General features: G+C 41.1%; 1 protein-coding gene across 4 annotated transcripts in view; it reads left to right on the top strand.

Annotated features, from left to right (window-relative positions):
• Window positions 1-24,145, top strand: part of SGMS1 (sphingomyelin synthase 1) — a 285,858-nt gene that overhangs the window by 51,061 nt on the left and 210,652 nt on the right. For all 4 annotated transcript variants that reach the window (XM_058671229.1, XM_058671232.1, XM_058671231.1 and 1 more), the window contains exon 2: window positions 613-710. The gene's annotated coding sequence lies outside the window, so the exon portion shown is untranslated. The remainder of the gene's footprint in view (window positions 1-612; window positions 711-24,145) is intronic.

Raw genomic sequence — 24,145 nt, forward strand, 5'->3', positions numbered from 1 at the left:
ACTTTGACCTGCTGATTCACTCCCCAAATGGCAGTGAGGGCTGGGGCTGGGCCATGCTGAAGCCAAGAGCCAGGAGCCAGGAACTCCATGTGGGTGACACAAGTCCAAGTGATTGGGTTGTCTTCCACTGTCTTCCTTCACGTGTTAGCAGGAAACTAGAGTGAGGGAAGAGCTTCCAGTGCTTGGATTGCCTATTCTGTTACGGGAGGTCAGCATTGTACCACAGAACTGAGTTCTGTATTGGAATTTGCCTATCTTTTAATTTCATTTTTTACAAACTGTTTGAGGTCCCTTTGCATCTCAAAACATCTCATTGGATACCTTCAATATTTGCAGATTTTTGTTAGTCAACCATACTAAAAGTAAAGCTGCAAAATGAAACTTCCTGGTGTTCCTTTGTTCTAGAAGTCCCGAAAATGAGTAGGGCTGTGATGTTTCCCATAGTGGTATGTGATTGGGTAGTTTTTTCCATCTTATTTTTCTCAGTGTTAAAAGAAAATTGGCACTATTTTTAATCAAGGGTTTGCTATGTATTAAGAACATTTTTCAACTGAATAATATGGATTTAACAAAATCGTCAGTAATAACATGCTGTTCTGCTTATTCTTGCAGGGTGAAGGCAGCATGAGTAATTCCTGAATGTGCCTATAAGCATATTTAACCTTTGGCTTTTGATTAAGAGAAAGAGAACAGCCACTCACACTGGAAAGGTGAGTAGAGTTTTCTGTGTGGCTGTTTTCTTTAACAATCTTCAAATATCCAAGAGTTAAAAGGATGTACAGTAAGTGTCTGTGTACTCACTCCCTGGATTTATAGCTGTTAGCAGTTTGCCACATTTTCAATGCGTGTGAAACTTGTGAAAGTCACAGACATCATGACATTTTCTTCTAAATTCTTGGGAATGCAGCTGCTAAAAATAAAGATATTCTTCTCTGAGAGACATTTTAGAACATTCATAAACTCTGGTGACATAGAATCATTTAATTAACCAGAATTTTCTGTTGAAGTTGTGCTCTGTGTTGAGTTGTGCTCTTTTCATAGTTGATCAAAATGAAGTCAGATTAAAATCTTTTTAAACAGTGACTGATGTAATGAATAAATAAACAATGTAAATTTGTTTGGTATGAGAGCCATCTGAACATAAAGGTATGGAATTTGTGTTCTCTCTGTAGGAGAGGAATTCCGTGGCTGGCATTGTAGCGGAGTAGCTAGAGCTGCCACCTGCTACACCAGCATCCCATATGGGTGCCAGTTCACTTCCTGCTCTGGCTGCTGCTAATGACCTAGGAAAAACTGTAAAAGATGACCCAAGTGTTTGGACCTCTGCTACCTGTGTGGAAGACCTGTATGGAGCTCCTGGTCCCTGGCTTTGCCCTGTCTTAGCCCTGACCATTGTGATCACTGTATATTGAAGATCTCTCTGTCTCTACTTTTCTCTCTGTAACTCTGTCTTTCAAATAAGTACATGCATACATACATCTAAAGAAAGAACAAAAAGCAGATTCCTGGGCTTGCTTTATTCTCTGCAGTAAGCCAGAGTGCCCCTTGTGGCTGATGGTTTATGGTTGCAGCAGTGGGTCCAATTACCATTCTTCACTGCTTCCTGCTCAGCATTCACAAGTAGAGCAGTTTCTGTGATCAGAGGTCTTAACTGATTGCTTAAAACCTAAAGTTGTCAGAGAATGCAGAAAGAACAGGAGTGGTCATATAAAGCTGCAATTAGTATATTAAACATCAATATTAGATTAGAAATAATCGCAGCCCACAACTTGATTGTCTAAATTGAAACTATGCATGAAATCTGAAAGATGTGGTTAAGATGACAATTGTAGATCAATATACAGTCGGTTACCTATGGTCCTTGCACAGCAGTAGTGAACTGCCCTGCGTTCAGTTAACAGTGTATTTATAGCACCTACTCAGGTAGTCTGTGTGTAAATAACCATTTCCTTATTGATGTTTTTGAACTAGTATTGCCGATGGAGAGCATATTTTAAAGGAAATGTATTTTACTAAACTATTTAAGGCAGTTGTGACTTCTTGCTCTCTCCTTTCTGATTTATAACGAAAGGTTAGTGATAGCTATAAAGGTTCCTGGAACGTTAGGCTCAGATGATCTGTGTCTGGAGTCAGAGGAAACTTGGGAGGATCTAGTTGGGCCTTAACATGGTTTTGCTTTGGGGTGTTAGTGAAGGGTGGTGGGCATTCACATAAGATAAAATGTGATTTGAAGGAAGAATGAAGGGAAGGTGTGTGAACTCTGGTGGATCCCAGAAGACTTAAATATAGAGTGATTTTTTAAAAAATTATTTATTTGAAAGGCACAGTTACAGAGAGGGACTACTCAGGCATTCATCTGTCTGCTCATCCAAGTATTTTCACAGTACCTATTGAATTTCAGGCATAAGATGGTGCTAATCAGATATAATTCTTGCTCTTAAACAAGATTAGAAGAGGTGCATAAGAACTCGAATGTCCATTGTAGGAATATGCTTTCTGTAAATCAAAATAAATGTATCATGTGGAAGAATTCCCAGATCCTGCATTCAAGACTAATATCAGCTCTTTCTTAGTTTCATTAATTTGACAAATATGTGTTCTATGTAATCTAATGACTGCTTCAGTTATGAGGGGCGTGTAGTATGATACTTGCAGATTTTAGGGCTTGAAATGTTATGACTGCATGTGGTAACACATATATACTCTTGGAGGCAGCTGTGTCTGGAGAATGGCTGATGAACTTTGAAGTGCTTATCGAAGCAAGTCAGGTGACCTCTAATCTTATGCTACTCTAATGATAAATAATAATAGAACAGCACACCAAGATAGTGTGGTTGGAATGTATTTCTGTATGCTTATCTGGTTGCTTACTCAAGGTCATACAAGTGTTTTTGATTAATAGGAGGCTTTGTAATGAGCAAATAAAATATGTAAATATTTTCTATTTCTTCAAGGAATTTAAAAAATGTATTTTGACATTTTTTAACCCAGGCAGCATTTTTCAACCCAGGCAGTTTGTTCATTAATGGTTTACTGGTGTAAAGTTGGACTGTGTGTGCCTGCCCTTTAACTCCTCCAGATTGATGGAAAACAAGAAAATGCAATTGAATCATATCCATGAGCCATCATAAACCATAAAGCCTGCACCGCCTTCTTTTAGCTTGAGAAGTCTTTTGGAAGGTGAGACTGAACATTTACAAGTATACTTCACAGAAAACTAGAATTAAAACTTTTTTGTGTGTGTGTGTGTGGTATAAAAACCTTGAAATCTGCATAGTTTTTTTTTAAACATTCATTTTTATTGGAAAGGCATATTTACAGAGAGGAGAGGCAAAGATCTTTCATCCACTGGTTGATTTCCCACATGGTCACAACAGCCAGAATTGAGCCAATCTGAAGCCAAGGGTCAGGAGCTTCTGGGTCTCCCATGTGGGTACAGGGACCCAAAGCTTTGGGCCATCTTCTGCTGCTTTCCCAGGCAATAAGCAAGAGACTGAATTAGAAGTGGAGTAGCTGGGACATGAATTGGTGCCGAGATGGAATGCTAGCACTTATAGGCAGAGGATTCGCCAGTTGAGCCTTTGTACTCCATTCACATCCCCCATGCACATTTAAAAATACTACATATTTCCTTAAACTTTTTGAAAATCTATTACTGTGGTAGTGGCAGTGATTTAGCTAGGTACAGTAATTCCAAGATATGAAATATATGGTGTTTTTCCTTCTTAGGAGCCATCTGGCATAGATTAGAATGTTGTTTTCTTTCATTTGGAGCGGTGATCTGGGTGTCAACAGTGTTTTCCTCTGAAGTCCTAGGTACTGAAAGGAAACAGAAAAACCTCATCAGCAACTGTGATGCATAGTTTAGTGAATGGGATTAAATTTCGAAGTGTTTTGTTGTCGAAGTAAGGTGCAACTGGAAGAAATTATTTATATCCATTCACATCATCTGTTTTCAATTTTTTAGTATATGTGCTGCCAAAGCGAGCACCATTTTTAACATTTTTGAAAGATTTATTTATTTATTTGAAAAAAGTATACAGAGGGAGTGAGAAAGAGAGGGAGAGAAAGAGAGCGAGGGAGAGAGAGAAATCTATCTGGTTCACTCCCCAGATGCCAAAACAGCTAGGGCTAAGCCAGGACAAAGCAGGATCCAAGAGTTCATCCATGTGCTGCTTTCCCAAGCCGTTAGCTGGGAGTGGGATTAAAAACTAGGACACGAAGAACTCACACTACAACACCAGCCCATACTTAAAATGTTCTAACATTTTCTAGAAGTGTTTGGATTTAGGGGCAAAATGAGAACTGAGAAGACTCAGAGGAAATAAATATTACAGTTTATATTTGTTTTACCTTGCGAAGTTGGAAACTGGAGGCTTGCTTTTTATGGTGAAAATAGTTTTCTGAAACAAATTTAATGGTAGGCTAAATCAGTGTTCTGTGACATTAGGAAAATGAAGCTTGTCGAGAATTCCAGCCTCCCAAGTGTCTCGTCAAGGCTATATGATTAAAACTCATTTCATCAGTCTCCGTTTTGTTTTCATGCAGGGCAAAGTACTGAAGTGTAGATAAATATAGCCAGATAGAGTAAAATGTATTTTCTTGGTTCCTAGTGACAGAAAATCCAAGTCAAACTATCTGAAGTGAAAAATGCATCAGCTCACATTAGCTGAAAGTCTAGGAATGGGACTGCCCTCAGAATGGCCGTAACTGGTATCCAGCTGATGCTACAAGGCTACAATCTGGTTGTGTGTTGCTAGCCAGCAGATAGAGGTCTCTGCTAGCTTTAAGTTCACATTATGAAGGAATCATTCAGGTCACTCCACAAACAGCAGTCTTGGACATGCTTGGCTATGTGCCTAGTGCTAGGTCAGTCACAATGGCCAGGGTCATTGGCCTGTCCTGATTGTATTGCCCAGTTCATGTGCTTCGACCCTAGAGCCTGAGATCAGCACAGCTTGAGTTGAAGATGAAGCACAGATTGGAGAGAACCATTCCCCCACCTATCATAGGGACCTAAGAAGAGTCACCAGGAGAGTCAGTGGGTGCAGGAAAGCCCCTTGTGATGATAATTATTAATAAGCACATCTTTATGGTTTGCAATGCATGTCCAAGTATATTTTTTTTCTAAAGTTTTGTTTAAAGATTTATTTTATTATTTAAGTATCACTGTAGTTGATTCATGATACACTCCCCAAATATGCAGTTCCACAAGCAGGAAAAAATTAGTCAAAACACAATCTTTGCTCTCACTGCAATGATTTTGAGGATAAATGGTGCTATTCAGGATTTGCAAAGCTTGCTTGGCGGCGAAGCCCACCTGGTTCTCTGCATGACACTCACTTTCCCGCAGGTTGCTGTTTCCTCTGCCAGTGTAACTGCCCGGTGTGTGGGAGGTGCTTAGATATTTCTTAATGAACAAGCCTGTCTGAACTATACCTTTGCCTTAATTTTTAATTTTTTTTTACTAGAAGTTATCATGTAAGTTCTGCAAGAGTTTCAGCTCTGAGTCTTTCATCACATTTTGCCTGAAAACACTGTTATTTGTTGTTTCTTTAGATGGGGATGGTGGTGTTGGTTCCAACACCTGGTTTTATAGTGATATTGATGTTCCACATAATAGTACTTATCCAGGGGGGATTAGTTACTAATTCTGTGGGAAGACCTTAAATTTGCCAGATGCAAATTTGTTATCAATCTAGGTTCTTAATTTAATCCTGTTTACTTTGTTGTGAACTCAGGAGTGTTTTGGCTTGTTCAGCATTCTGGGATTGAATATTAATAGTTTCTTCACCCCCTGTAACCTGACCTCATTTTATAGCTGAGAAAATAGGGTCAACCTTATTTCTAAAGTATCAGTAATAAAAGCAATAATCACCATGGTTTCTTTTGTTGATCATTCTATATAATGTTCACAACAACTCTGTTTTTTTTCTTCTCTAGATGAGGAGATGGAAAATGACTGGGATATGGCTGGGTGGCCATATGCCTGCTCTTAGAAGCCACAAATATACTGTATAATGTGTGGACCAGTGTGGTCAGGCTTGGGGCTGAGGGACTGAAAAAACATTCCCATGTCCAGTTATGTAACCTCCACCCACCCTTTACTTTCTTGCTTACTGGGTCTGGGGTCTCAGGTGAAGCTGTTGTGCATTCAGGATTGGGAACTTTTGACCTGGAGTATTGGTTTGTGGAATGCAGTACCCAGATAGCAGCATCAATATTCCCTGGTAACCTGTTAGTAGAATTGAAACTCCTGGGTAGGCAGTGAGCTCTCCAAATGACTTTTTAGGGTAGCAACCAGTGAGCTTTCCAAATAACATTTTTTAAAGAATTGTGGTGAAAACAGATTTTACCACCTTAACCATCTTTGGAGTGTTATCAGTTATACAATACATCTTTAGAACTTTCTCCATCTTGCAAATTTGAAACACTGTATCCATTAAATAATCACTTTTCCTCTCTTCAGTAATCTCTGGCATCCATCATTCTACTTGGTTTTCATGAATCTGATTACTTCGTGTAGGTGGAGTGCCAGGGGTACTCAAGTTTGAGAACTGCTGATCCCCAAACTGAATTTGGCTTCTCTCCTGTAGACATGTACCATTAGTTTCAGCTGTTGTGTGACTCTTAAACTCACCTTGTCCCCATGGTACCTCCTCTGCCAGCTTATTGTTCTGTGTAGGTTTGATCAGGTTGCCTACTTAACCTGAAGTAGGTTCATCAGCTGTGCGGAGGGTAATGATATAACTTGCAGAGCTGTGGGATATGTTAAATGCTTACCCACATGTGAAAGAATTTTGTTAGTTTTCAGGCAGTTTATCAAAGAGCCAGGAAATGTAGACTGTAATATCCACTGTTTCAGAAGGATTATGTTCTGGGTAGCTCAGCGGCTAAAGTCCTTGCCTTGCATGTGCCAGGATCCCATAAGTGTGCCAGTTCTAATCCTGGCAGCCCCACTTCCCATCCAGCTCCCTGCTTGAGGCCTGGGAAAGCATGAGAGGACGGCCCAAAGCCTTGGGACCCTGCACCCGTGTGGGAGACCTGGAAGAGGCTCTGGGCTACTGGCTAGGGACCGGCTCTACTCCAGCAGTTGTGGCTGCTTGGGGAGTGAATCATTGGATGGAAGATCTTCCTTTCTGACTCTCCTCCTCTATATGTATGCAACTTTACAATTAAAAAAAAGGAAGATTATGTTTCTCCACAAACTTATTAAGAATACTTGTAAATTCCCTTGGCTGTTTAACCTCTACCACCTTTATTTCTTACCTGTTGCTTACCTGGTACTGCTTAAATGGGATTCATAGATGTGCTATGTAGCACAGTTTGCTTAATTTTCTTGCATACAGAGTTTTTTTTTTAACTTGGATTTAATAGTTGTCTTTTTAAAAAAACAATTTAATTTTTTCTTTGCACTTAGCATTAATTTATCTGTTCATGTGAATCTCTTCTCTAAACCTCAACCCAATTGCTGTTTTGACAATTGCATCTCCTTGAAGTGAGCTCATGTGGTGTCTCCTGCTCTGCTGCACTTGTTCTGCAGGCCTGCTGTGCATTGCTTCCAGGGACTCCATCTTCACTACCATCCTGGGGCTTCCCTTCTGTGTTTCTGTGTTGGCTTCTCATCCTTCATCTCATCTTCTTGTTTTACTCCCTTATTTTGGAAGAGCACTTTTTCTGGAAGCTTCCTAACAAATTACATGTGGGAGGTAAGACTGTTGAGCTGTTATGTACCTGAGAATGTCACATTCATATTTAATTCATGGTCTGGCTGGGTATGGAATTCCAGGTAAGGCAATCACTGAGCCACAGAGGAGCAAAGGCGGTGCTGGTTGTCTTGCTTTATCTGATGTCGATGGTGATTCTTTGGCTTTGTGAGGTGGTTTCAGTCTTACGAGATTTTTCCTAAGCTCTTAATTCTTCTCTTTAGCTTCAGTGTTTGAAAATTTCATGGTCATAGTCCTTGGTCAGGAGTCTGTTCTCATTGCTTGCTCTGAGATCCAATGGACACTTTCAGTCTGGAAACTCACATTCTTCTGTTTAGAAATCTTCTCAAGTGTGTTATTGTGTTTTCTCTGTTTTCTACTTCTTGAGTATTCTGTTATATGTTGCCCTGTTCACAGCTACCTTTTCCACAGCTGCCTTTTCTCCTATTTTCTGTTTCTGCATTTAGGCTCGCCTCTCCCCACCCCCCAAACCTCAGGCAGGGAGCTGGATGGGAAGTGGGGCTGCCGGGATTAGAACTGGCAGCCATATGGGATCCTGGCAAATGCAAGGCAAGGACTTTAGCCACTAGGCTACCATGCCTGGCTCTAGATCATTTTTAAAAACACGTGTCTGATGATCCTTGAATGTCTGCTCATGACTAAGCATATGGCTTCACAAGTTGCAAAATTTAGCTTCTCTGGGTCTGTTAAGTCAGATGCTAACATCTGATTTCCAACTTCAAATGTTTAGACATTTTGGTGTCTGCTCCTATTTCCTTTGTCCTTTGTCCTTATGAATTTCTGTCTTTGAAAAGAAAGAGCTGTTGTATTGGGATTTTAAGAAGACGAGGGACTAATGTGTGTTCATCTGCTGGTTTTAAAGATCCAGGTCAGTATTTGTGGCCTTGGCATTTGCTTAGCTATATCTGCAGTGGTGAGCACTAGCTGCTGTTCTTTTGTTTTTAAGGCATGATGCATGTTTAGATGGTCTCAGCAGAGACTTTGGCTTTCTTCTGCAGTAGCTGTCTCTCTTCCTCAGCTGCAGGTGCTTATTTCTGGTGCTAAAATGTCAATAAATACATATGTGATAGTTGGACCTAGTGATAAAAGAGCACTTTCATTGATGTTTCTAAAGGGAATTTGCTGAGGGTAAGCATATAATCTTTAGACTAAAATGCAGCTGACACATAAACCTTCTTTCATGAAAAGCTGAATATTGGCTATAATGCCATTTGTCCTTGGCCACCTACAGAGGACATTCCTGTAGGCCACAGAGGTTGGGCAGAAGTGTGACCTAGGGAGTGGGGCTGTATTTGTGATATTGATCCCTAGTAAATGTTTCAGCAAAGTATTCAAGCTCAGGCCATCGGGGAGTAGGGAGAAAACTGTTGTTAGCTTAAATTTTGATGGCAGATGTCTGCAGAAAACCAAGTGGTTAATCTAGGAGGGCAGAGTGGTTTGTTGAGTTTGGGCTGACTGACCTTGGATTATTTCCTCATCTGCTCCTTGTGGTCCCCCAGGAAACTTTGCTCTTTCCTGTCCTCTAGGGATGTTTGTGGTGACCTCTGTCAGAAATCTGTGCTTCCTTCCCACTTCCTGGCACCAAGTCCCTCTGAGGAGGGCCTGGGTCCTTGTGAATGTGCCATGACTGAGATGGTTGCTCCTGACCCTTGCCTTGATTGCAGACCAGAAGGGCTCTTCACAAGTCCCACAGCTCAGCGCAGAGGAGCTCTTCAACAGCTGTACTCTGTCTCTGGGAAAGGAATGAATCCTTCCCTGCTTCCATGCTGATTGCCATGGAGTTTTACCTAAGATTCTTTCCGAGTGTGCAGAGCTGTATGTAAAGGTGAGAAATTGCTTTTTGTTGGAAAGCTTTGGTCTATTCAGGAAGTTTTGAGGAAATCAGATTCATAAGTTTCCTAAGTTTGGAAAGAAATTTACTGCAGCTATTGAAGACACTGATGGCCCTGAGATAATTTTGAGTTATTTTCTTGAGGACGATTTCAAATGAAAAGGAAGCATAGTACTGCAAGCATGCCTACTTGTTTAAATTACAAATTCTTACATGTTAGGAAAGGGACATTTTTGTCTAGTTAATAACTCCTCCCTTTCTATGTCCCGCCCTGACTCTTGCTGATTCATTCCAAACACATCCCTTCTTTCTTTTTTTTTACATTTTATTATTATTGCTATTATTTTATGATACAGTTCCATATTCCCTTATCCCCTCCCCAATTCTCTCCGCCCCCCCAGTTCCTCTATATCATTACTAACATATAGTTCTTAAGTCCCTTGTTTCTTAATATTTCTGTGGTGAAAGGAACTGGCGTAGCCATGTCTGCTGCTTGGAAAACATAGACCAGGTTTTCAGTGCCAAGAGGGAATGCTGCAGCTGACGATGCCTTAGCTGCCCCAGGCCCAGCTTGGATTTCCTGAGTTGCATCATTCCCACTGATTTTCACAGTTGCTGTTTCTGCAGTACTTCCCTTTTAAAACTGTAGGCCAAGCCTGAGCAAAATACCTGTTTCTTATCATCAGCCAAACTGAAGAAGAAGCTAGAGACTTCCAAAAGATTGTTCATGGTCCTGAAGACAAGCTAAAAAGGCTAAGCTTTTTAAAAAAAATAAATCAAAGAACTATAGCTGTTGTTTGCAGAAACTACCAGTTTCTGATCTTACCAGAACCAGTTTACCCCTTGAGCTTAGAGCTCAACATCCCCACTCCATGCAGTATTTATAGATTGCCAGATAAAAGAGCAGAGCAAATGCTTACAGTTCCTAGAGGGTTTAGATCATATGCCCACAGGGCCATCTCTGTTTAAAATTGTATTAATGTTGCCAACATTGTGTTGCACTTAGTATGTGACAATTGTAATTTATATTCTTTAATAAACTGCTATTCAGAGAAGCTTATCATATACACACATTATAGCATAATAAGTGACATCCAAAGTGCTATTGGAAAAGCAAAGGGTTTAATTTATAATGTAGATGATTTATGATCCAAAAAATATATAAACTATTTTGAGACAGAAAACAGCTCTGTCATTTGTCATTTGAGATTGCCATGAATAGACCTCTCATTCGATTGAGATTCCAATGAACCAATTTGTGGGAAAAATTGTTCTTTAGAAAGAATGAATGAAATAGTCTATTATGAGACTCCTCCAGCTTTTGAAAGACAATAAGAAGAAAGGGTAGCAGTTATGAAATTTGACTGTGCTGCCAAAAGGAGTGTGCAACAGGGACAAGGATGACTGGTTAGACACTCTGTAGTTAGTGTTTTTAGAGTTGCTGTTTTTTTATGTGACTCCCAGAATTCAGTGTCTTGTACTGAGGTCACAGTTATAACCCAAGGAGAAAGGAAAGCTTTACTGGGTATGTTATTCTGTGCTGACAATTTTTTTCCTCTTAGAATTTGGAATATGTCTCTCCATGCTTCTCTGGCTGGTATAGTTTCCTGTGAGAGGTCAGCTGTGAGTCTGATTGTCATTCCTCTAAATGTCAATTGATTTTTTTTTTTTCATGTGCACATTTAAGGATCTTTTCCTTATGTTCAACTGAAGAGAGCTTGATTATCATGTGTCATGGTGAAGGTCACTTTTGGTCAAACCTGTTGGGAGTTATGTGCCCGTGGATGTTGTTTCCCTCCAGATTAGGGAAAATTTCCTTTATTATTTCATTAAATACATATTTAAACCCAACTTCTCTTTTTACACCTTCTGGAAGTCCCATATAACTCTTATATTTGATATAATAGTGTCTTTTAATTCTTTTAATAGTGTCTTTTAATTCTTGAATACCTAGTTCAACTCAGTTCTTCTTCTAGCCTTTTGATTGTTTCCCCGAGGTAACAAGCAATATCTTCTAATTCTGAGTTTCTTTCTTCTGCCTCATTCGTTTTGTTACAAAGACTTTCCACTGAGTTTTTAATTTGCTCCATTGTGTCCTTCATTTCTAACAATTCTGCTTGATTTTGTTTCCGTGTTGCTATTCCCTATATTCCCTATGTATAACTCCTATATGTGTTTCGAATTGTTGATAAAAAACTTTATAACAAGTGTTTTCAATTATTTATCCCCTGTTTTCTCAATGTATTCCTTTTCAGTTAGCTCTGAGATTGGCGAAGGCTTTTGCTCCTTTGCAGGGGAGTCTTCAGAAAATTCATTGTGCCTTTGTCTCTCTTTTGCTCTTAGTTATTGTACTTTTGGTTATCAGATTTTTCTCCTTGGGGCAGGTTTCTTGTTTTTTAAAGATTTATTTATTTTTATTGTAAAGTTTTATATATATATATATATGGAGAGACAGAGAGAAATATCTTTTGCCTGATGATTCACTCCCCAAGTGACCAGAACAGCTGGTGCTCCGCCGATTCGAAGCCAGGAGCCAGGAGCCAGGAGCCAGGAACTTCCTCCAGGTCTCTCATGCGGGTGCAGGGTTGCAAGGCTTTGGACTGTCTTCAACTGCTTTCCCAGGCCACAAGCAGGGAGCTGGATGCGAAGCAGGGCTGCCGGGATTAGAATTGGCACCCATATGGGATCCTGGCGTGTTCAAGGCAAGGACTTTAGCCACTATGCCACAGCTCTGGGCTCTTGGGGCAGGTTTCTAAGCTGTGTCACCCACAGGTCTACAATTCAGTTTTATTGATGGCATTTGGTACCCTGTCATTTATTTGCAGTCACTTGTGCCACTCCCTCCACAAAGAGTTTCAGATCTGGATTCTAGTATTAAGCTTCCACCAAGGTCTTTGTAGCCCCAGCTCTTGGCTCACCTCTCTCCACCTGCTGTGATACCATGCTGAGGCTGCATCGTTGTCCGTGCAACCTCTTCCCACTTCTGGTTTGAGCAGTTCCCAGGATTGGGGAGACACCAGGTGTCCTAAATAATTAGGACATTGGTGCTGTTGATCTTGACAGAACCTGCTGGCCATTTGTCTGAAGGCCACACAGATGCATTTTGACCCGTTTGATGCCAAAGTCAGTATTATTTTCCCTGTGGGGCAAGTACAATGCACTGATTTGGAAGTGAGTTTGCTCTCAGATCAGCACATGTGCAGCTCACTGTTGTCTCTGCAGTCTCACAGCCTTTGCCACACTATACAAAATGGTACTTGATGTGTTACTTGTGGAGTTCTGGATCTTCTCGTCGTTAGGTCTGTGGGCTACCTGGACCTATTTTGGTTGGAATCTGTATGATGACACTTTGGAGCAATGCACTGAGCTAGAAATGAGTCTGCTCCTAGCTTAATGTGTGCACAATCCCATCCCCTAGCCTTTGCCTCCCTATACAAAATGATGTGGCTCTGGTGGGGGTATGGGCTGTTAAATCCACCCTGTTCCTGCACTGCTTGTTTGGGGTATACTGCTCTGTCTCTGCTCCCGGTTGAGTCAAACAAATCAACAGGATGGGCAGTTCTTTGGGTTTACCTCCTGAGCTCCCGGTGAACTCCCCATTCTACCTGGCAGCTAATAGAGCTCTGGCCACTGGTGGAGTTCAGTTCACCACTCGTTAACTGCCCCTGGGGTATCTGGTCACTGCAGCACCACACTGTTGTCTCTGCTGCTTTCACATGCCCGTCAGTCTTCAGGTGCCCCTCTGCCATTGGCTTGTCCTCTCCTATTTTCTGCAATGTACCCTCTCTGCTTCACCCTGGCTAACGATTCTCCATATGTGTAAATATGTTCTTACCCTATTCTGCCAACTTGCTTTTGGATAATGTACATTTTCTGTGAAGTTTCTGAAGTTGGCATCATGTATACTGAATGCTGTTATGGCATCGTTTGAAATTTTTTACTTTCACTCTGTGACTTGCTTTTTTGCATTGTTGATTCCTTTGCTGTGCAGAAGCTTTGTTTGTATCCTCACTTAATTAGCTTTGCTTTTCCTATTTGTGTTTTTTGTATCATATTCAAGGAATCATTGCCAAATACAGTATCAAAATTTATCCCTTTGTTTTCTTTTTGGAGTTTTTTTGGACTTCAGATGTCATGTTCAAAATTTTTATAGCATATTTATATAATATATTCAAATTTTAATTCATCTAATGTAATTGTTTATGGTACATGTTAGTGTACAATTTTCTATCTTTTGCATATGGCGGTGTTAATTGAAATAACCATCCTGTCTCTGTTGTGATTTTTGGCATTAGTTGAAGATCATTTGACTGCAAATGAGGTGTATTCTTGGACTATTTTCAGTTCAGTTGGTCTATATATCTGTTTTTATGCTAGTGCAGTGTTACTTGTTCTTTGTTTTAATTGCTCAAAATCACATTGGCTAGTCAGAATCTTTTATTTACATATGAAAATTATATGATTGTTAGTCAAAGTCCAGAGGCCTCAGAACCAGGGTGAAACCAAGGGTATAGCTCTCAGTTCCAGGGTGGTAGCCTGAGTTCTGCTATGGGAACCACTGGTATAAGTGCTGGAGCCAAAGGCCAGAAGGTGATGTCTGAAGTAGGTAACTGTGGCCCAAGTCTCAGAACCAAATACCAACTCCCCAGCCCATTTTTTTAGACTTTCCAGACACCTAGCTAGCATATGATGACCACCTACTTTTAGGCATAGCGTTCCCATCTGGTCCACTCAGACTCACCTGCTATTCTCCTTGGAAACACCACAATAGTTACATTGAAAGACTTTTTCTGGGTTTCCGGATGTTCCCTAGTTTAGTCAAGTTGACACTAAAGTTAACATTCACATAGGCCTGCAGTGACAGTGTTTACATGGAACCTGACATCTTTTGCCTTTTCTTGCATTAGAACTTACTTTGGTTATATGGCATGCAGAAACTTCAGACGAGACAGATGTAGGTACAAATACTGCTTTCCTGATAGCGACCCCTGAGTAGTTAGTTACTTAACTTTTTCAGCTCCTAGTTTCCTCATTTATAAAAGCTTCAAGATTATTTTACACATTAGTGAGATTATATATATGTGAATATATTCATAATGTTTCTATATATAAATATGAGTTTTATGGTCATATATATGCATGAATTTTAGGGCATATGGTAAGTGTGTCTGTGTGCACATGTTAATGTACTCTGTGTCTGAGTAGCCCTTAGTGGTAGTGCCTGCCACATTGTGACTGTCCTTGTGTTAGGTGTTATCCTGCTATGTGATACTCAAGAATCATGATGCATTTGGCACTGCTTGAGGGCAGTCTTCATGAGCTACGCTCCCAAGCAACTGTGCTCACTGCACACTTTAATTGTGCTGGAGTTCCAGTGTGTTTTTGGCAGTTCTTATTTTTGTGAATCAGGAGTCTTCCTCTTTTCCTTAAAGCATTAAACTCGATAGTGGCTTGTTTGTGACTGTTTCCTGGGACAGGAAATGTGAACCGTCTAGGCATGATCAGAGTAGCTCATAAACATGTGTTTTTTAATCTTTTTACCTTTTTAGGTTTCTTTACTTTCATGGAGAAAAGGAAAAAGAAATTGTTGATAGAACAAGTTGAATTTATTAGATAGCTATCTGTTTTTCCATTTTATGGCAGTAATTTGATTAGAGTGATAGTAAGCAGGAGAGAATTGGTGTTGGCAATTGGGCTTGGTAAAATTCTTGCCTGGAACAAGGACTGTTTGGGCAGTTACCTTGTCTGGAAGAATCACAGATAGAATCAGTTTCTTTTACCCTTTTGCAATAGCAGAAAATTGAAGGGCCTTTGTCAAAATTGCTATAAGGACCCCACCTGGGAACCATGATGCAGTGCAGTAATACACAGATTTTGTTGTGTCTGCCTCTTATGATATCTAATGGGTCTTTTACTCACTCTTCTAAAGAGAATTTCATGTGTAATGCAGCGGCGTTACCAAGAGTCATATAAAGGACCACATTGTGCTGATTATGCTCATAGTTGTTCAAGTCCTTAGAGAGTGCCAGTTTCCCTTGACCCATTGACATTGACCTGAGGCTTAGTAATGGACTTCGTGAAAGTGATTTCGCATGACTCAGTGATTTTTGCATAATTGAACTCTTTCCTTACAACCTTTGGTACTGAGGGACCAGAAGTAGAAGATGTTTGTCACCTTATGCTTTTTGTGAGTAAGAAAGGTGTCTTCAAATAATGAAGACAATGAGGATACTACTTTCCATTTTTCCAGTGCTCTCCTCTGGGGCTAAGAAGATTGGGAGTGAAGAAGTTTATGTTAGTTCTAATCACGTCTTTTTATAGCAGGGTCCACAGTTAGCAGTGCTTTGTCAGTACAAAATTGTGTTTAAGAAATGTACCCATCTATTCCTAAAAGGTCAGTAAGAATCGTTAAAAAAAGACCCAGGAAAATGAAATATGTTGCTGACCCTAGCACACTGGCTATTGTATGCCATCTGGGAGCCTTGTCATGGGTTCTTAAGCCAGCCTCCACTTCAGAAGGGTCATGACGACTGCAGACCAGGAAGCTACTTGCCCATGTTCCCAAACTGGGTGAAATCACTAACTCTAGGCCATTTGTCCCCCAAGTCCTTGCTTGATGAAAAGGAGCTGTTGCCACTATGGTAGGAAAATGTTCTTTTCTCAAATCTAGAATGTGTGTTTCTCTGATGCTTCAGGTTCCTTTTTACTTGACATCCTTATTGTCCATTCTTTCTGAAAAAGCATGCTTCTCATCCACACCATATATTTCAGCTCTTCTGGACAAAATGGTATCACTTTAGTGCATTATAGATTGTTTTATTTATGTCAGGGAAAAGTACTCACAGAAATGTTAACAATAGTTTATGTATGCTTTTGTTTTTAAAACCAACTTTTACTTTCAGTAGACTTTAAAAAAATTACTTCTTTTATTGGAATGTCAGATTTACAGAGAGAGAAGGAGAGACAGAGAGAAAGATTTTTCATCTGCTGATTCACTCCGTAAGTGGCCACAAAGCCCGGAGCCCCGAGCTTCTTCTGGGTCTCCTATATGGGTATAGCATCCCATGGCTTTGGGCCATCCTTGACTGACTTTTCAGGCCACAGGAAAGGAGATGGATGGGAAGTGGAACAGCTGAGACTTGAACTAGCACTCACAGGGGATCCCACTGCACGCAAGGCGAGGATTTAGCCACTAGGCTACAGCACTTGGCCCAAAATAGATCTTTTTTTTAAGATTTTTTTTTTAAAGATTTTATTGTTATTGGAAAGCCAGATATACAGAGAGGAGGAGAGACAGAGAGGAAGATCTTCCATCCGATGTTTTACTCCTCAAGTGAGCCACAACGGGCCGGTACGCGCCAGTCCGATGCCGGGAACCAGGAACCTCTTCCGGGTGTCCCACGCGGGCGCAGGGTCCCAATGCATTGGGCCTTCCTCGACTGCTTTCCCAGGCCACAAGCAGGAAGCTGGATGGGAAGTGGAGCTGCCGGGATTAGAACCGGCGCCCATATGGGATTCCGGGGCTTTCAAGGTGAGGACTTTTAGCCGCTAGGCCACGCCGTCGGGCCCTAAGATTTGTTTTTGTTGGAAAGACAGATCAGATTTACAGAGAGAAGGAGAAACAGAAAGATCTCACATCCACTGGTTCACTCCTCAAATGACCACAATGGCTGGAGCTGAACTGATCTGAAGCCAGGAACCAGGAGCCTCCATTGGATCTCCCACGTGTTGCAGGATCCCAAGGTTTAGGGCCATCTTCTACTGCTTTCCCAGGCCACAAGCAGGAAACTGGACGAGAAATGGAGCTTCCAGGACATGAAATTGCATCCATATGGCTTGTAAGGTACAAGATTAGCCTATTGACCCATTGCGCAGAGCCCTCAATAGACTTTAGGAAAATGGGCTTAGGCATGATTCTTTGGATGAAGGTGATGGGTATTGTGATGGAGCTGGCTAGACATAGGTATGACAGGGAATGCTGTCAGCTGGGTGGATGAGAAGGCGCAGCATGGAATCCTGATGGTCTGTTTAGCTCAGAGAAGGTGGTATGCTGTTCTTAGGGGTTCATATTCCTTTACTCCTTCCTTTATTCCTTCCTTCCATGAATTCAAGAATTTATTCTTTCCCAAGAATTATTGAATGACTGCTATTTCTGAACTCTGTTCAGTGCTACTGTGTAAGAACAAAAAGTAAGAAAAATTTTATCTGCCCTTTTCAATCGGAAGTTAGGAAAAAATAACACATATTTGGACACTGTAAAGATCTGCCCTTATGGTACTTGAGGGCTTCTATTTGACAACATTAGGCCCTTGTCGTGGTGCATATTAGAATGGTAGTGGTTAATTTAAAAATGCTTAAAATAACTATGTAACTCTTCTACTGTTTTGTTAGCTAGAAAAACAGCCACGATTTTCTATCTTAAAGTTTCCTAGTGAACAACATGAAGAGTCATATCAGCAATGATAAGTTCCTGTAAGCAAACATTTAAATAAAAATTTCAATAATAAATCAGAGATGTTGTAGTTTAGAGATTTGACATTTCTAGAATGTCTAAAATCCAGGGACTGTTTGATATAAGTTGGAAAGGGCATTTTCTACCCTTTTAACCTTGTAGAATGGGGTTTTGTATCAATTTAAATGTGTGTGTGTGTGTGTGTGTGTGTGTATTTATTTTCATGGCCCACTTTCTTTATAATTGTCTGAAATAAGCATACTAATCTTAAATGCCTCTCGGGGCCAGGCAGAAAACGCAAATTTGGTGAAGTGGGCTGGATGTTAGGTAGCAGTCGCAATTGGACACTGTGACGCATGGGAAGCCCTGTGCCCCTTATAACAGGAGTGGCTGCAGTTTGCAGCCTGCTTTTCTTTGCCAGATGGCAGCTCAGGTAGGGCTTTGAGGGAGGGCAGATATTCTGGTTTTTATGGAGACTCAGATTTGTAAATAGCTGATTAAAAATCTATAAAAACATCTGTGCCACGTGGGTTAAATACAACCTGTTTGTGACTTGGCTTTTTGCTTGCTGACTTGCTCTTTGGGTCATTGTTTGGAGCCTTTAGGTTTTGTACTACTAGAGTGTACTGTATGTGAAGGCCCAAGAGCTCATCAAATGACTTGTCAAACATTTAAAAATAGATAATTTTAAATGTTAGTTACAAAATCTCCAGTTGGTTTGAGTTGAATGTCTGTTTGTTATGAGCTTAGTTGTAGAGGCACACCTACGGTGCCTTGAATACAGTGGGAATTTAATAAAAATTTTTACACTTAGATGAATGTTGAAGAGTTAAAAAAAATTTGTAGCCTTCTAGTATATCAGAAACAAAGAAATATGAAAACAAAAGAAGCTGTCAGTAGAGAAAAACAAAGAAAATCAGTATTTTCTGACTGTAGCATCCTCCACTGCGTGAAGCAAACAGAGAAAGCATCTGTTTGAGAAACAAAGGACCAACAGCAAGGTGAGGGTTGGAAAAGAGTGGTTTGTGCAGACTCACTGAATGCTGCTCCTGCAGTATAGGTCTTTGCTCAGTGTCATCCTCTAAATGACCACCTCTCCAGCTTGACTTCTTTTGATACTTCTGTTTTTGTTTATATCGTCCTCTTGCACTTCTGAAAGCCAAAACGTTGTCAGAATGTTCACACTCTCTGTCCATGTACTTTTGATTGCAAATAACAACTTGAACAGAAAAAGTGTTGTTGGAAAAACATCCCACAGCTACTGAATGAACCTGTATGAGATGAACCACAGTAGCAGTGAGGTGCTGCTGTGTGTGGATGCTTTGGTGGTGTTGTCACCGTGGGTACCTCCTCATCACTCAGCAGCAGCATCCTCTGTGTTTGTCACATTGTGCAGCTTGCTCCAGATCTGGAACCCTAGGTTGGAGCATCTGATGATCACTGGCAGATGCTGGGTACCAGGCATGAAAGAAGCAGTGGCCTCTTTACTGCCTCTCTCTGATGGAGAGGATCTTCAGCCCCAACAGGGAAGGGCATTATATTAACCATTAGGGGAGGAAAATAGAGGCCTTGGGAGCTATGCTATAGCGAAGGAGTCAGAGGCTATGCCATTCCCAGGGCTTGTGGTAGGAGTAGAGGATTCTGAGAAGTTATGTGACTTGCCCAGGACACTTTATATGGAAGTTGGGAGTTTTAACTAATTTCTACCTGACTGCCAAGGCTATGCTCTTAACCAGCTTCTTATGCAGATGTGTCTTCCATGTAATCTGAAGGACAGCATTTTAAAATTTGTTCCTAATCCTCCAGTCCCAAGGATGTGCCTTATTTTCCTTCCCAAGCACATGTAGTAAAAATCAATGCCACGCTAATGATATCATCTTCAGCTTTGCAGCAGTGTCAGTGAGTGGTTTTGGTACAGAGCATTTAGTGGAAGTGTCTTTTTACAGCACAGTTCTTCAAAGTGGTTTGGGGCTGTGTCCTTTGTGCACCTGTCCTGTCTGCAGGGTGTCAGCCACTGGGTTCTAAAGCTAGGGTGCTGAGTTGAGCAAGAGGATTTCAGTCCTTTCTTACTGTAGATAGACAAAGAAAGGGCAGGCAATGATGTATACATGTCTTTTTTATTTGATGAAAAACCAAGAGGGAAAGCTTTGAAAGTTTAAAAATAGAATGATAGTAGCTGAGAAGCAGGCAGAAAATGGGATTTTTTTTTTTTTAAAGCCAGCTTTCTGTAGTGCAGGCATGTTTCTTGTGCCCTTTTTGATTTCTGTGCCTGTCCCCTTACTTGGATAGCTGTAGTACTTGTCCCTTGCCTGGCACTTAAGGTCCCATTTCATATTATGAGTAATGTGTCCATTTGAGGGAGGCCTAACATAAACTCTTTCCTCAAATAACTTTAAAAAAAATTTTTTTTAAAGTTCTATTTATGCCATTGAAGTACAGATTTACAGAGAAAGGGAGAGATCAAGACAGAGAAACAGAGATTGATTTTCATGTGCTGGTTCACTCCTCAGAGGGTTGCAGTGGCTGGAGCAGGAGCAAGGAGCTTCATTTGGGTCTCCCTCCTGGGTCGCAAGGGCCTAAGCACCTTGGCAGTCTTCTGCTGCTTTCTCTAGGCAAAGCAGCTGGGTAAGAAGTGGAGCAGCTGTAGCACAAACTGGAGTGCAAATAGGATGCCAGCGTTGCATGTGGTGGTTTTTCTTGCTACAGCATAGCGTCAGTCTTTCCTCAGTGAACCTTGAATTAGCTGTTGTTGAACCTTTCAGAGCTTTCTCCCTACCAGTTTTTCCTTGGATAAAATACTGTTTTAACAGAGTTATTCTCATGGTTCTTCTCTTTGTCAAAGAGTACCGCATTGGCTACCCCCGTTACATTTGTGTTAGAGAATTTTGAGAGTCTTGTAAATAAACAACTTTGCTACTAGTGTATGGCTGCCAGGGAGAACATTGCTGAGTTCTGATTATGGTGTGGACTTGGGGTCTAGTTGGTCCAGTGGTTGTGAGGGATCTCTCCAGGGTAACAACTGAAGTGCTGAGCTTGCAGTAACATCACATTGCAGGTGCTTTTAAATATTTTGTATACTTGCATTTAAAGTTTATGAAATAAAAATTCATAACTACAGATAAACACAGGTCATAATGAGACCAGGCAACAGATGTTTGTCTCTTTCTTAAAAAAAAACCCAAAAACCAAAAAACAACGTTTTTTGAAAGAGAGGGGCAGGAAGGTCAATCCTCCATCTGCTTGTTCATTCTAAAATGTCCATGAAAGCCAGGACTATGCCAGGAGCCTGGAACTCAAACCAGATCTCCCACTTGGGTGAGAGGAACCCAACTACTTGAGGCATTACCTGCTGCTGGTACATATTAGCAAGAGACTGGTAGCAAATAGAGGCAATACTAGGGCTCAGAGCAGGCATCCCAAGTGGATTTTGACCACTATACCATTTATGTCTTGAGGAGCCCCCTTATTAGGGTTTACTTCAACATCACAGTGCTCTCCCTTCTCCCCAAATATAACATTCCTTAACAAGAATATAAGCCACTTTCTTTTCTGTCTCTCAAAGTGCCAGATCCCCTCTACCTGGAGGACTCTGGTACCTATCTGTGGCCTCGGGAAAGCCAGTGTGTTTGAAAGCCATTGTGTTTGGGAGCAAAGGTGTTGTATTCTGCAGTTTAACAACATAGTGAACGTTATGTTATTTTGTTGGGCCTGGAGTTCTCTTTGTCATAATTCCTGGATGGGGCCTGCTTTTCTTTCAGGAAGAACCACTGGGCTTCCTGGAGCCCTTTAGCTGGCAGGATCTGGTATGAGGGCTGGTCTGGGAGCCTTGGGAGCCCTGGAAGCTGGCACTCAGGCTGCCTCTGGCACTTGGAGGTGGATTATCAGGTATCTCATTCTGAAGCATACACCAGCGTAATCAGAAACCATGAGCCTGTGGAGTCTTGAAACCCAAACTCCTGTCACTATGGACTGATGGCATAGGAAATGGATTCCATTAAAAGAATTTCTTACGTCAGAGGGTTTACTATGGTTTTCAGTGTCTTGGTGTTTAGAGGAGCTGCTGTTCACTCTGGTGTAATACATTCCCTTAATAGAAGTAGCAACACATGAGCATTATTTTATTTCAGTAGCCATAAGATGGTTTCCTCTGCATGTAGAAGATGCTTCCTGTAGGCATATTCTGGGAGTGTGCTATGCCCCTTTCTTTTCTGGCTTGAGAATGATGGGTTCAAAAGTGGAGATGTAAACAAACAAACAAACAAAAAAACAAAACTGGTGATAATCAGGAGCTTCTGCAAGCTCCTGTTGCTTAGCTTGTTGTACTGCTACACATTCTAGATGCCCTCAAATGCCTAGCAGGAAGCCAGTACCTGGTGCACTACTTACTAGTTCATGAATGAAAACACTGCTCTCATGTTCTCACAGTGGAAAATTGAAGCTAGGAACGAGTTGCTGAAGCTTAGAGGAGCTTTGAGGTTTTGTTTTTTACAGAAAGAGCTAGAGCTCACTAACAAGGGTCAAACCAGTGACCAGTCTCATCATTCAAAGGCATATAGGGAGAGGGACACAGAAAACTTCCCTTTTCTAAATGGTGTAGAAACGGTACTGAAGTTGGGATTCTTTTTCCAAAGACTAATTTGTTTTGAAAGCGTTACAGTGAGATGAAAGACAGAGATCTCTCTGTATGGCTACAACAGCCATTGTTGGGCCAGGTCAAAGTCAGGGGCTTCATCTGGTCTCCCACATGAGTCTCAGTGGTCCAACAGCAATCTTCCTCTGCCTTTCTCAGGATTTTAGTGGGGAGCTGGATTGCAAATTGAGCGGCTGGGATACTAATCTGTGTCCTTTTTGGGCTGTTGATGTTGCAGGTCATGGCCATAACTACTGTGCCACCATACTGGACCCCTATGCTAAGATTTAAAGGAGATATAACTTAGTTTTTGTAGTGTGACCCATAAATCATGTGTGCCAGTTAGGGAAATGTTGGGGAATGTTTTGGTGGGGCATGTGTACATTTGTGTGGGGGCTTGTGTGCACACATGCTTGCGTGTAGATGTACAAGCCCGAGAGATCTGTTTACATGTAGACATCTGAGCCCCACGGCACATTCACCAACCTATGGCCCGTAGGTGTAGAGGCCAGAAAGTCTGCATTTCAATCAGACACCTGAGTTTTTGTTCATCACAGAGTCCTAGAATCTCTGATCTGGAATGTGATAGTTTTATTTATTCATTTGAGTTGGGTTGAAGCAACACTGGGATTTTTAAAGAAGACATCAAAGGGAAGACTTCAGATTTAGTTGATTTGCAAAGAAGAAAGGCAGATAAACAAGGCTAGGATTTGCAAATTGTTTTGGAAATCTCAGATTTTAACTTTAATTTCTTGTAAATGTTCTGAACCCAGATGAAGATATGCTCTCTGGTGAGCTTAGAGATGTTACTGCAACTTCATCATTGTCTTGCCTGGAGCTGGAGTGGGGGTGAGAGGCCCACCTCAAACATTAGTGAGCTTTGAAACTGGTATTTCCAGCTTTGGCAACTCCAAAAAAGTATTTCTGTTTCTTGGATACTTCTGCCTTTCAGTTCAATTGGTTTAATTCCAATTAAACAAGAGGCACTTGAAGCAACACATAGCTTACTAGTTTGTTTCTGATTGACACTTCATTAAAAACAAGTGTCTAAAGTCAGTGTGTTTGATAGCTACTTTATTTTTATTTATCTGTTTATTTAAAAGATTTATTTATTTTTTGTTGGAAAGTCAGATTTACAGAGAGAAGGAAAGTCAGAGAGAAAGACCTTTCATCTGCTGGTTCACTTCCCAAGTAGCTGCAATGGCTGGAACTGAGTCAATCCAAAGCCAGGAGCCAGGAGCTTCTTTCAGGCCTCCTACATGGGTGCTGGGTCCCAAGGCTTTGAGCCATCCTCTATTGTTTTCCCAGGTCACAAGCAGGAAGCTGGATGGGAAGTGGAGCAGCTGGGATATGAACCAGTTTCCACATGGGATCCCAGTGCATGCAAGATAAGGACTTTAACCACTACGCTACTGCACCTAGTCCTGGCAGCTATTTTAGATTTCTCAGTTTTTAAAGATCAAGAATGTATCATGGAGGGTACAGAACAAATCCAAGAAATTGGC

Source organism: Ochotona princeps, chromosome 13, assembly GCF_030435755.1.
Source record: "Ochotona princeps isolate mOchPri1 chromosome 13, mOchPri1.hap1, whole genome shotgun sequence".
Classification (NCBI taxonomy): Eukaryota; Metazoa; Chordata; class Mammalia; order Lagomorpha; family Ochotonidae; genus Ochotona; species Ochotona princeps.